Raw genomic sequence first — 12,512 nt, forward strand, 5'->3', positions numbered from 1 at the left:
GAGGGCTCTGAACGAGTGTGGGTTTGCGCTACCTGGGGTGACACGAGAATAACCCTGCCTGCCGCCTCCAGACCCAGAAGAACTCGGACGACAGCGTGCAGCAGAATGTCCTCTCTTGCCACAAGAGTGACACTGGATCTGTCGTCCTCCGTTCTTCCGGATCGCTGCACCACCCAGCTCCATCGCCACCCTTTGCCTTGATGACAGGTTTGCACACTCTTGGCATTCTCTCAACCAGATTCACCTGGAATGCTTTTCCAGCAGTCTTGAAGAAGTTCCCACATATGCTGAGCACTTGTTGGCTGCTTTTCCTTCACTCTATGGTCATACTCATCCCAAACCATCTCAATTTGGTTGAGGTCGGGGGATTGTGGAGGCCAGGTCATCTGATGCAGCACTACATCACTCTCCTTCTTGGTCAAATAGCCCTTACACAGCCTGGAGGTGTGTTGGGTCATTGTCCTGTTGAAAAACAAATGATAGTCCCGCTAAGCCCAAACCAGATGGGATGGTGTATCGCTGCAGAATGCTGTGTTAGCCATGCTGGTTAAGTGTGCCTTCAATTCATGACAGACAGTGTCACCAGCAAAGCACCATCACACCTCCTCCTCCATGCTTCACGGTTGGAAGCATTTATTTGGGCTGCAATTTCTGAGGCTGGTAACTCTAATGAACTTATCCTCTGCAGCAGAGGTAACTCTGGGTCTTCCTTTCCTGTGGCGGTCCTAATGAGAGCCAGTTTCATCATAGAGCTTGATGGTTTTTGCGACTGCATTTGAAGAAACTTTCAACGTTCTTGAAATGTTCCCTATTGACTGAACTTCATGTCTTAAAGTAATGATGGACTGTCATTTCTCTTTTCTTATTTGAGCTGATATTGCCATAATATGGACTTGGTCTTTTACCAAATAGGGCTATCTTCTGTATACCACCCCTACCTTGTCACAACACAACTGATTGGCTCAAAAGCATTAAGAAGGAAAGAAATTCCACAAATTAACTTTTAACAAGGCACACCTGTTAATTGAAATGAATTCCAGGTGACTACCTCATGAAGCTGGTTGAGAGAATGCCAGGAGTGTTCAAAGCTGTCATTAAGGCAAAGGGTGGCTACTTTGAAGAATCTCAAATATAAAATATATTCTGATTTGTTTAACACTTTTTTGGTTACTACATGATTCCATATGTGTTATTTCATAGTGTTGATGTCCTCACTATTATTCTACTATGTAGAAAATAGCAAAAATAAAGAAAAACCCTGGATTGAGTAGGTGTGTCCAAACTTTTGACTGGTGCTGTATATATATATATATATATATATATATATATATATATATATATATATGTATTTTTTTGTTTGTTGTTGAGAGATATTTAACCCCTTTTTTATTTTGCACAAAACTACCTCCATGCAACCATTTACTGAGTTACAGTTCATATAAGGAAATCAATCAACTGAAATGAATAAATTAGGCCCTAATCTATCGATTTCACATGACTGCGAAAAATAAATGTAGGGGCTTGGATCAGAAAACCAGTCAGTATCTGGTGTGAACACCATTTGCCTCATGCAGCGCGACACATCTCCTTCGCATAGAGTTGATCAGGCTGTTGATTGTGGTCTGTGGAATGTTGTCCCACTCCTCTTCATTGACTGTGCGAAGTTGCTGGATATTGGAGGGAACTAGAACACGCTGTCGTACACGTTGATCCAGAGCATCCCAAACATGCTCAATGGGTGACATGTCTCGTGAATATGCAGGCAATGGAAGAACTGGGACATTTACAGATTTGAGGAAATGTGTACAGATAGTTTCGACATTGGGGCTATGCATTATCATGCTGAAACATGAGGTGATGGCGGCGGATGAATGGCACAACATTGGGCCTCAGGATCTTTTCACGGTGTCTCTGTGCATTCAAATTGCCATCGATAAAATGCAATTGTGTTCATTGTCCGTAGATTATGTCTGCCCGTACCATAACCCCACCGCCACCATGGGGCACTCTGTTCACAAAGTTGACATCAGCAAACCTCTCGCCCACACGATGCCATACACGTAGTCTGTGGTTGTGAGGCCAGTTGGACGTACTGCCAAATTCTCTAAAACAAAGTTTGAGGCAGCTTATGGTAGAGAAATTAATATTCAATTATCTGACAACAGCTCTGGTGGACTTTCCTGCAGTCAGCATGCCAATTGCACGCTCCTGCAAAACTTGAGATATCTGTGGCATTGTGTTGTGTGACAAAACTGCACATTTTAGAGTGGCCTTTTATTGTCCCCAGCACAAGGTGCACCTATGTAATGATCATGCTGTTTAATCAGCTTCTTGATATGCCACACCTGTCAGGTGGATGGATTATCTTGGAAAATGATAAATTCTCACTCACATGGAAATAAACAAATTTGTGCATAAAATATGAGAGAAATAAACTTTTTGAGTATATGCAATATTTCTGGGATCTTTAAATTTCATCTCATGAAACATGGGACCAACACTTTACATGTTGCATTTATATTTTGCTCAGTGTAGTTTGTAGCTACAGAGGTTTTCAATGGAAATCTCCTGGTCTGACAAACAGCGCTGTGGCTCTGCCACGTTCTACTGCAGAAGCGGAAGGGCGACATCAGTGATCCGGTGGATTGGGACACAGCCCATGCGTAAACTGACAGAATTTTTATGGGGATCTTTTTATTATGTTACTTAGATTGACGCACCGGTGTTAAAATAAACTACTAAAACGACAGATGTTGCTAGAAATTATAATGACGTGTTTCACCTAGACAGCAAGCTGCAGTTGTATCACAACTTTAGTTATTACTTGGGCGGCAGGTAGTTTAGTGGTTAAGAGCGTTGTGCCAGTAACCGAAAGGTCACTGGTTCTAATCCCTGAGCCGACTAGGTGAAAAATCTGTCGATGTGCCCTTGAGCAAGGCACTTAACCCTAATTGCTCCTGTAAGTCGCTCTGGATAAGAGCGTCTGCTAAATGACTAAAATGTATCACAAGAACACGTCACTTGAATTAATCAACCAGAGGCTAAAACTTACAAACAATATACAGTTGAAGTCGGAAGTTTACATGCGCCTTAGCCAAATACATTTAAACTCAGTTTTTAACAATTCCTGACATTTAATCCTAGTAAAAATTCCCTGTCTTAGCTCAGTTAGGATCACCACTTTATTTTAAGAATGTGAAATGTCAGAATAATAGTAGAGAATTATTTATTTCAGCTTTTATTTCTTTCATCACATTCCCAGTGGGTCAGAAGTTTACATACACTCAATTAGTATTTGGTAGCATTGCCTTTAAATTGTTTAACTTGGGTCAAACATTTCGGGTAGTCTTCCACAAGCTTCCCACAATCAATTGGGTGAATTTTGGCCCATTCCTCCTGACAGAGCTGGTGTAACTGAGTCAGGTTTGTAGGCCTCCTTGCTCGCACACGCTTTTTTCAGTTCTGCCCACACATTTTCAATAGGATTGAGGTCAGGGCTTTGTGATGGCCACTCCAATACCTTGACTTTGTTGTCCTTAAGCCATTTTGCCACAACTTTAGAAGTATGCTTGGGGTCATTGTCCATTTGGAAGACCCATTTGCGACCAAGCTTTAACTTCCTGACTGATGTCTTGAGATGTTGCTTCAATATGGCCACATAATTTTCCTTCCTCATGATGCCATCTATTTTGTGAAATGGACCAGTCCTTCTTGAAACAAAGCACCCCCACAGCATGATGCTGCCACCCCCGTGCTTCACGGTTAGGATGGTGTTCTTCGGCTTGTAAGCAACCCCCTTTTTCCTCCAAACATAACGATGGTCATTATGGCCAAACAGTTCTATTTTTGTTTCATCAGACCAGAGGACATTTCTCCAAAAAGTCCCCATGTACAGTTGCAAACTGTAGTCTGGCTTTTATATGGCGGTTTTGGAGCAGTGTCTTCTTCCTTGCTAAGCGGCCTTTCAGGTTATGTTGATATAGGACTCGTTTTACTGTAGATACTTTTGTACCTGTTTCCTCCAGCATCTTCACAGGGTCCTTTGCTGTTGTTCTGTGATTGATTTGCACTTTTCACACCAAAATACGTTCATCTCTAGGAGACAGAACGCGTCTCCTTCCTGAGCGGTATGATGGCTGCGTGGTCCCATGGTGTTTATACTTGCGTACTATTGTTTGTACAGATGAACGTGGTATCTTCAGGCGTTTGGAAATTCCTCCCAAGGATGAACCAGACTTGTGGAGGTCTACATCTTTTTTCTGAGGTCTTGGCTGATTTATTTTGATTTTCCCATGATGTCAAGCAAAGAGGCACTGAGTTTGAAGGTAGGCCTTGAAATACATCCACAGCTACACCTTCAATTGACTCAAATGATGTCAATTAGCCTATCAGAAGCTTCTAAAGCCATGACATCATTATCTGGAATTTTCCACGCTGTTTAAAGGCACAGTCAACTTAGTGTATGTAAACTTCTGACCCACTGGAATTGTGATACAGTTAATTATAAGTGAAATAATCTGTCTGTAAACAATTGTTGGAAAAATTACTTGTGTCATGCACAAAGTAGATGTCCTAACCGACTTGCCAAAACTATAGTTTGTTAACAAGAAATTTGTTTAGCGGTTGAAAAACGAGTTTTAATGACTAACCTAAATGTATGTAAACCTCCGACTTCAACTGTATAAGCTATATTATCACAGGAATTATCCCCATAGGTCTTGAGCAGTGCACTGTACATTTGATTAAGCTATACTGCCAATCATTTCAGCCGTACCTCACTCCAGGCCAGTCTAAAAGGAGAGAGAGATGTCATTATTTCTGCACAGTAACAGAGTATAATCAGAGCCAGAGATCAAGCACCTCCACACCTGCAAAGTTGATTTTTTATAGATTTTCGAGCCCACTCACCATCCCTCTCCTCTCAATCATCACCCTCTATTCTATACCTATTTTTCCATTCTATCTCTCTTTTACAGTCACTCTGTGGCTGGCCATTTTGCCTTGTGCTAAACTAATCCTCTGACTGATTATCACGTAATGCTCTTGCCTTATTATCAAAATGGAGGGGCTTTAGGTTTTTATGTTAAATGACTGATTTGTGTGGACTTTAAGAATTAAGAACTAGGAATGAGTGTTGTTATCCAGAGTATCTAGAACAGATTACACTGGATTGGGGGTGAGAGAAATGGGCAGAGAAAGAGAGAGAGAGAGAGAGAGAGAGAGAGAGAGAGAGAGAGAGAGAGAGAGAGAGAGAGAGAGAGAGAGAGAGAGAAGAGAGAGAGAGAGAGAGAGCGAGAGAGAGAGAGAGAGAGAGATAGAGAGGCTGAACACCTAGAATAATGAGTGGGTTTTTAAGGGAATCTGTTAAGTTAAACTGGGGTGTGATCTCAACTAGAGGTCAGCTATAGATTTCTCTAACAGGCCTCACCCATAGCGCGTTTCTGTGACAGATCTTTACTGCAATGAGTGACTGTTCCAGACATATTTTTACAGCATTCCTTTGTCCGCTTCAGAGAGAAACAACATCCCGTTGGGTCTTCCCTGCGTCTGTCTGGTACACTGCCACGTTAAGCATTCAATTTGCTCAATCGTTTTAATTGCTGTGTGCAACTGATAAAACATGAGAGAACAAACGTTTTCACATCACTGTTTTACAGGCCTGTGTGTTCTGTCATGCATCAAGATAGGCACTCGGATGAGTTGATGAAATATTCGTAACGCTACACATTTTATTTGCATGAGGTTAGGCCCCAGCAGTCGCACATTACTTCATCAGACAACTTCAATTTTCTCATTAACTGTTCTTGCTTCACCATTTAATGCGCTTCCTTGGCTTCCTAAATGTTTCATGAGTTTTTAAGTTGTTTTCCAGCAAAGCCTGCTGTACTCATACAAGCTTTGCATCTTCCACCTTTGTACTCACAAAATCAATTAATTCTCCTAAATAATTTACGTTCTGAGCAAACCAGGTTAAGCAGAGCACAAATCTTTGTGTCAGGCATTAATTAGGCCCCTCTGGCTCCGTATGGTCTTGGGTGATTAGAGGACTAGGGTTAGGGTTAGGACTAGGGTTAGGGTTAGGGTTAGGGTTAGGGTTAGGGTTAGGGTTAGGGTTAGGATTAGGATTAGGGTTAGGGTTAGGGTTAGGGTTAGGGTTAGGATTGGGGTTAGGATTAGGGTTAGGGTTAGGGTTAGGGGAGTCTTGATAAAGCAATAGAGTGCAACACACACACACACACACACACACACAGAAAGAGCGGGAACCAGGGTCTAGGATGATGCATTTACACACATCAATTTTTTATGAAACAGACTCCTAACAATTATTCCCTCTTACCGCCTGGTTAATCTTAGCATCTCTGTGATGACCATGACATCACTTTTAAAAGTTAAAAAACTGACGTTCTCGTCCGTTTTCATTGAGAAAACATCAGCAGGCCTAACACTCTGCCTGACCAGAGAAAGAAGAGCAGTAAATAGAGAAAAAAATAATGGAAAAAAAGACACCGCCCCGCCCCGCCCCCCTTCCTTCTCTATGTCTAAACCTCAAGGTCAAGATGACAGAGTAGCCACCAGTCAACCTCCAAATTCCCTGGATTCCTAATAGCCTTGCTTTGAGCTGAGCTGTTACGTTCACTTCAGGAATGTTCTGTCCTGTTCGGTTGTGACGGCCAGACAGACTCAAGGTCAGGGTGTTGTCGTCGAGCTGTTTGTGCTTATCTGTTTTCACTCGTTTTTTTTTTTTCAATCCCTTTTTCCATCAGTAGGTCGTAGCCGACAGGATGATGCCTAGGGGTGGGGGTGACAGTAGATATGCCGGCATCTTATCTGTCACTCATTTGTCACTTTTGTCATAATCCCTGATTTGAGCAGCAGACTAGGCCTATAGTTTGCATGCCACGGAGCGCTCATGTTTTTATCCTATTATTTTTTTATGGCGCAGGAGTGGTATTTGCTCCATATGAACCATTTGTGCTAGAGTTGTTTTTGTTGTTGTGGCAGTATGTCCATATGTTGTGTATTGATATTGTCATAGTGAAGATTAATTTGGCCTTAGACCTTTACTTAGAAATCCCTAAATATCCCCAAAATGCTGTTGTTTGAAACAATCGTTAATATAGAATTTAAAAAATCATTACATTTAGGCTACCCAATGAAACTAACTTTTGGCTTGTTTAATATGGATTTGAGAAGTATGACTATCTGTATAGTAGGTAACCCATGCTCAGCTCTCTCTCTCTCTCTCTCTCTCTCTCTCTCTCTCTCTCTCTCTCTCTCTCTCTCTCTCTCTCTCTCCCTCTCTCTCTCTCTCCCCCGCCTCTCTCTCTCTCTCTCTCTCCCCCGCCTCTCTCTCTCTCTCTCTCTCTCTCTCTCTCTCTCCCTCTCTCTTTCTCTCTGGCACTAGCTGCAGGAGATGGCATTCTACCTGTGTTGATCCATGGGGTTGATCCAGTCGCTAGCTCCTGGTCAATGCTTGCACATAAACTGTGTGTGTATGTTCCTTTGTTTACAATATGCCTAACCACCGTCCATTTGTCTGCAACTTTTGACGATTACATAAGAATCATAGATTTCCAGTTCGGATGTGAAAGCCCTGTAAATTTCACAGCTTAATTTTTATAGGCAGAGAGAATTGACTAAATTGTCAGGCTGTTATGAATTTGGCATAGAGCTGAGAGTCTGAGGGTAGCTCTCAATAGTAATCCTGGTGTGTGTGTTTGTCTTGAAGACGTTACAGTGGCCTGACTCTAACATCTCTGTCATCCCCTTACATCATAATTACATTAATATTGACAGGCCCCTGACAATAGCTACATTACTATTGATAGCCGGCTGTCAATATTGTGTTCCCAAATAACATATTCATTAATAACTTCTAAACTGCTCAATAACAATACCAGGCCAGAGGGATTCTCTCAAGAGGGAGCGAGAGAGGGAGGGAGTTGGAGAGGACGAGAAGGAGAGAGAGAGAGTGAGAGAGAGAGATGAGAGAGAGAGAGAGAGAGAGAGAGAGAGAGAGAGAGAGAGAGAGAGAGAAAAGGATGGAAAGGGAGAGAGAGACAGACAAAAGGATGGAGAGGGAGGGAGGGATGGAGAAAGAGAGGGAGAGAGGGGAGGGAGGGAGATATTTCTCACACCTGGTACTGTGTGGCTGTATGGCCTAGCTGCTCTCACAGTCTCACGTCAGAATTTGACGTTCATCCATGTTTCTCAAACGTCAAATTTAGAAGTTGTTCCAAACGTTAAATTTCAAAGTGTTTAAGGTTAAGTTTAGGAATTAACTCAGAATGTTAAGGTTAGTCTTAAGTTTAGACATTAACTCTGAAATCTTAAGGTTAGGCATTAACTCCGAATGGTGAAAGTAAGGGTTAAGGTTTGGTATAGCCTTAAAACAGAAAACTCAAAAACAACTTTCTATCACTGGATTGAACTCAGAACCTTTGGAATCAGAGGCAGACGCTTATGCCCATCCACCATCCCCGTCCCCAGCCCCGTCCCCAGCCCCAGCCCCAGCCCCAGCCGCAGCCGCAACCCCAAAACCTTACTTGAAGGTTACACTACTCACTGTTGCCCCTAACAGCCGGTTTCCAAGTCATCTCCTGACGTCCTCAGACATGGATGGACGTTGAATACTGACTTGTATAACGGGTGACCTTGCTGGTATGGCACTGTATGGCATTGTGCGACTGTATGGCACTGTATGGCACTGTATGGTGCTGTGCGGCTGTATGGCACTGTATGGCACTGTATGGCACTGTATGGCACTGTGCGGCACTGTATGGCACTGTATGGCACTGTATGGCACTGTACGGCACTGTACGGCACTGTACGGCACTGTGCGGCACTGTGCGGCACTGTATGGCACTGTACGGCACTGTACGGCACTGTGCGGCACTGTATGGCACTGTATGGCAGTGTATGGCACTGTATGGCAGTGTATGGCAGTGTATGGCACTGTATGGCACTGTATGGCACTGTACGGCACTGTGCGGCTGTATGGCTTATCTCGAGCTATGCCCCGCCCTGACACACACACACCGAAGCAGGCACGGCATGTGAGGGTACTACGCCTATACCAAGGACTTATTTTGCTATGTCGCCTAAACAGTGTGACATAACAAATTAGAAATTACATGTGGAGTATTTTGATATAAACCTACTTATTTCTTAGCAAATTCCACCTACATCATTCATTTTCTAACTGGGTGATACTGTATCGTCTCAAGTCTGTAGAAACGTCATGAATGTAGGTTGTTTTTCTGGACCAAAATAAAGTTTAAGCACTGCAGTGCTGCTTATTACAGTGCAACTGGGTCTACTGTAAATGTCACTGCTGACCCCTTTCAGTCAAAGCTGCCATATTTCCATTCCAGAGCTGAAATCTCTTAAAGCCACATATCAAATCCTGTTCACCACAGTACAAAGGTCTCTGTAGGGATGGTCTCTCTCTATCCCTCTCTCTCTCTCTCCTTCAGCCTTCCATTTATAAACCATTTCATTTGGGGTGGGTGGAAGAGAGAGAGATAAACTAAGAACGATACAAATGTGGTCTCAAACAGACACACACAGATACAAGCAGTGAGGCATCATCCAGACGTCACAGTGGTGCGATCCAATATAGAGTGCTCCGGGGAGTAAAGCAGTTCCACATTGGTGGATGGTTACGGTGTAGCCGAGACTGTGCCGTTAGGCTAATCCCTGTTGATGTGATTTGTCCGCACACCCCTATCTCAGCTAAGACCCTGAGTGTGTGTGTGTGTGTGTGTGTGTGTCCATGTGCATCTTAAGACCCTCTGTGCTTTCACATTGCAACGCTCAAATGCCACATTTAGGATGGGTTTTACATGTGAAAAGTGATTTCAGCTCCAATGTAAAAATGCATAATAGGATGGACTCGTCTTAAGTCTGGTCCCTCTCAAGGTTTCTTCCTTCCAAGACAGTTTATTATTGCCACTGCTGCCTCTGCTTGCTCTTTCTTTGGGGATTTAGGCCTACAGTATTATACTGTGGAGCACCTTGGATAAATCCATTAATTACAAGTACAATTAGACTCTCATCATCATCATCTTCTTCTTCTTCTTCTTCTTCTTCTTCTTCTTCTTCTTCTTCTTCTTCTTCTTCTTCTTCTTCTTCTTCTTCTTCTTCTTCTTCTTCTTCTTCTTCTTCTTCTTTTCCAGCCCCCACCAGAGGGAGAGGCTCAGTTTCAGCTCCAGACCCCCAGACTCCTGTCCTGAGGATCAACCAGCTGGATGCCTTTGAGCTGTAATCTGCTCTGGACCAGCTGGTGTGGTGGAACCAGTTCTCCCATTGTTTCCAACACTTCTGCCCAGGCCTGCTCACCCCTGTGGAGCCTGAACTCAAGGCCCCGCTCCAGCTCCTGCCCTGGAGGTTCACAGTCTAACCCAACAGTGCTATGGTGGGCCAATCTATGATGAACCTCTGCTACCACAACACTCTGTCACTATCCCAGCGCTGCAGGGCCCTGAGCAGGAGACAGAGGTTGGGCCCTGCTGACCATCGGTCTCCGCTGGCTGACAGAGCAATCCAACAGCCTGCTCCTCTCCCTGGGGTTGGGGATGGGCGGTGGTCCCCTGGCTGATAGAGGTCTGCATCTGGGGCTGCGTCGAGCTCTCTCTCTGATCACCAGCCTTACCCAGGTAGGGTCATGAAGTAAAGTCATGAAGTGCAGGTCTGAGTTATGATTGGCTTGCTGCTTCCTCATCCCGCCTCTCTCTCCCCCAGGTAGCCAATCTGATCAACTTCCTGGTGTTCCTGAGGAAGGGGCGCCACCCGTCTCTGACAGAGAGGATCCTGGGTATCCGGGCAGTGTTCAGTAAGCCCCAGGTGGTCCGGGGTGTAGCCTTCCAGTACATGAACGGAGAACTGCTGTGGTACAGCTTTGCTGAGTTCCTCATCTTCCTCCTCCTTCTACTCAATGTGAGGAAGATCAAGTCAACCATGGAGGTGGTGAGGGAGGGGAGGAGGGGGTGAGGGAGGGGAGGAGGGGGTGAGAGAGGGAAGGAGGGGGTGATTGAGGGGAGGAGGGGGTGAGAGATGGCTCAGGGGTGTGGAAGGAGTGTTGTCTGTGGTGTAAAGTACTTAAGTAAAAAAACTTTTAAGTACTACTTCAGTAGTTTTGGGGGGTATCTGTACTTTACTATATTTATATATTTTTTACCTCTTTTACTTCACTACATTCCTAAAGAAAATAATGTACTTTTTACTCTTAACTCCTCCTCCACATTTACTGGATTGGTTGAACAGTGCAGAAGAGAACCTCCCCCTGACAGTTATTTTTTTCTCGTCAGGACCAGAAAGAAAGAAATGCCGCTCAGGCGTTTCTTTTACACCTGCTACTTTAGGTTACTGTGAATGGACTTCAATACACTGTGTGTACAGACTTATAAAAATGACATTTACACACACATGCACATACACACGCACATAAACCCCTACAACTCATCCAGAATGCCGCAGCCCGTCTGGTGTTCAACCTTCCCAAGTTCTCTCACGTCACCCCGCTCCTCCGCACACTCCACTGGCTTCCAGTTGAAGCTCGCATCTGCTACAAGACCATGGTGCTTGCCTACGGAGCTGTGAGGGGAACGGCACCTCCGTACCTTCAGGCTCTGATCAGTCCCTACACCCAAACGAGGGCATTGCGTTCATCCACCTCTGGCCTGCTGGCCCCCCTACCTCTGCGGAAGCACAGTTCCCGCTCAGCCCAGTCAAAACTGTTCGCTGCTCTGGCACCCCAATGGTGGAACAAGCTCCCTCACGACGCCAGGACAGCGGAGTCACTCACCACCTTCCGGAGACACTTGAAACCCCACCTCTTTAAGGAATACCTGGGATAGGATAAAGTAATCCTTCTACCCCCCCTTACCACACCCCAAAAAAATTATAAAATTAAAAAACATATTGTAAGATGGTTATCCCACTGGCTATAAGGTGAATGCACCAATTTGTATGGCTATAAGGTGAATGCACCAATTTGTAAGTCGCTCTGGATAAGAGCGTCTGCTAAATGACGTAAATGTAAATGTAAATGTACATACACGCACATACACGCACAAATGGTCTCAGAGGGCCCCTTTAACCGAGCAAGGTTTCTTTATTTGAGATATTCTGGGTGACAATGGAAACAGCAAAGACAGGATGATGATGACTTAGATTGTGTGTTGTATGAGCACACAGGGCCTGTCTGTCCATGTATAATGTATGTGAGCACACTGACCGTCCTGCTCCTGTGGTCCCTCCATTCCTACTGTTAGACTTTGGACAGGACTGTTTGTTCATGCCGCTCTAAGTGACTGTGGAGAAACACAGAGCATGTATTTGATGAAGGACGTGTTGATTCTGCCCCAAAATGGCCTTGTGCTGCTCTGTTCTGTTCAAAATGGGAATATTTGTTCTGATGAAGAATGCAGAAACTTGACTGACAGACTACTAAATAATGGAGGAATTTCTGATGTTGCTCATCACCGTTAACGATATTAGCATCCGTTTGT

At 44.2% G+C, this 12,512-nt stretch overlaps 1 pseudogene across 1 annotated transcript; it reads left to right on the plus strand.

The window, feature by feature from the left end:
- Positions 1-10,178: 10,178 nt before the first annotated feature.
- Positions 10,179-11,012, plus strand: LOC311119992 (peroxisome biogenesis factor 2-like; annotated as a pseudogene). Its single transcript has 2 exons — positions 10,179-10,658; positions 10,744-11,012. The product of its transcript is annotated as a peroxisome biogenesis factor 2-like (transcript).
- The last annotated feature ends 1,500 nt before the right edge of the window (positions 11,013-12,512 follow it).

This window comes from Coregonus lavaretus (assembly GCF_964263955.1).
Source record: "Coregonus lavaretus genome assembly, contig: HAP1_SCAFFOLD_2628, whole genome shotgun sequence".
In the NCBI taxonomy this organism is placed as follows: Eukaryota; Metazoa; Chordata; class Actinopteri; order Salmoniformes; family Salmonidae; genus Coregonus; species Coregonus lavaretus.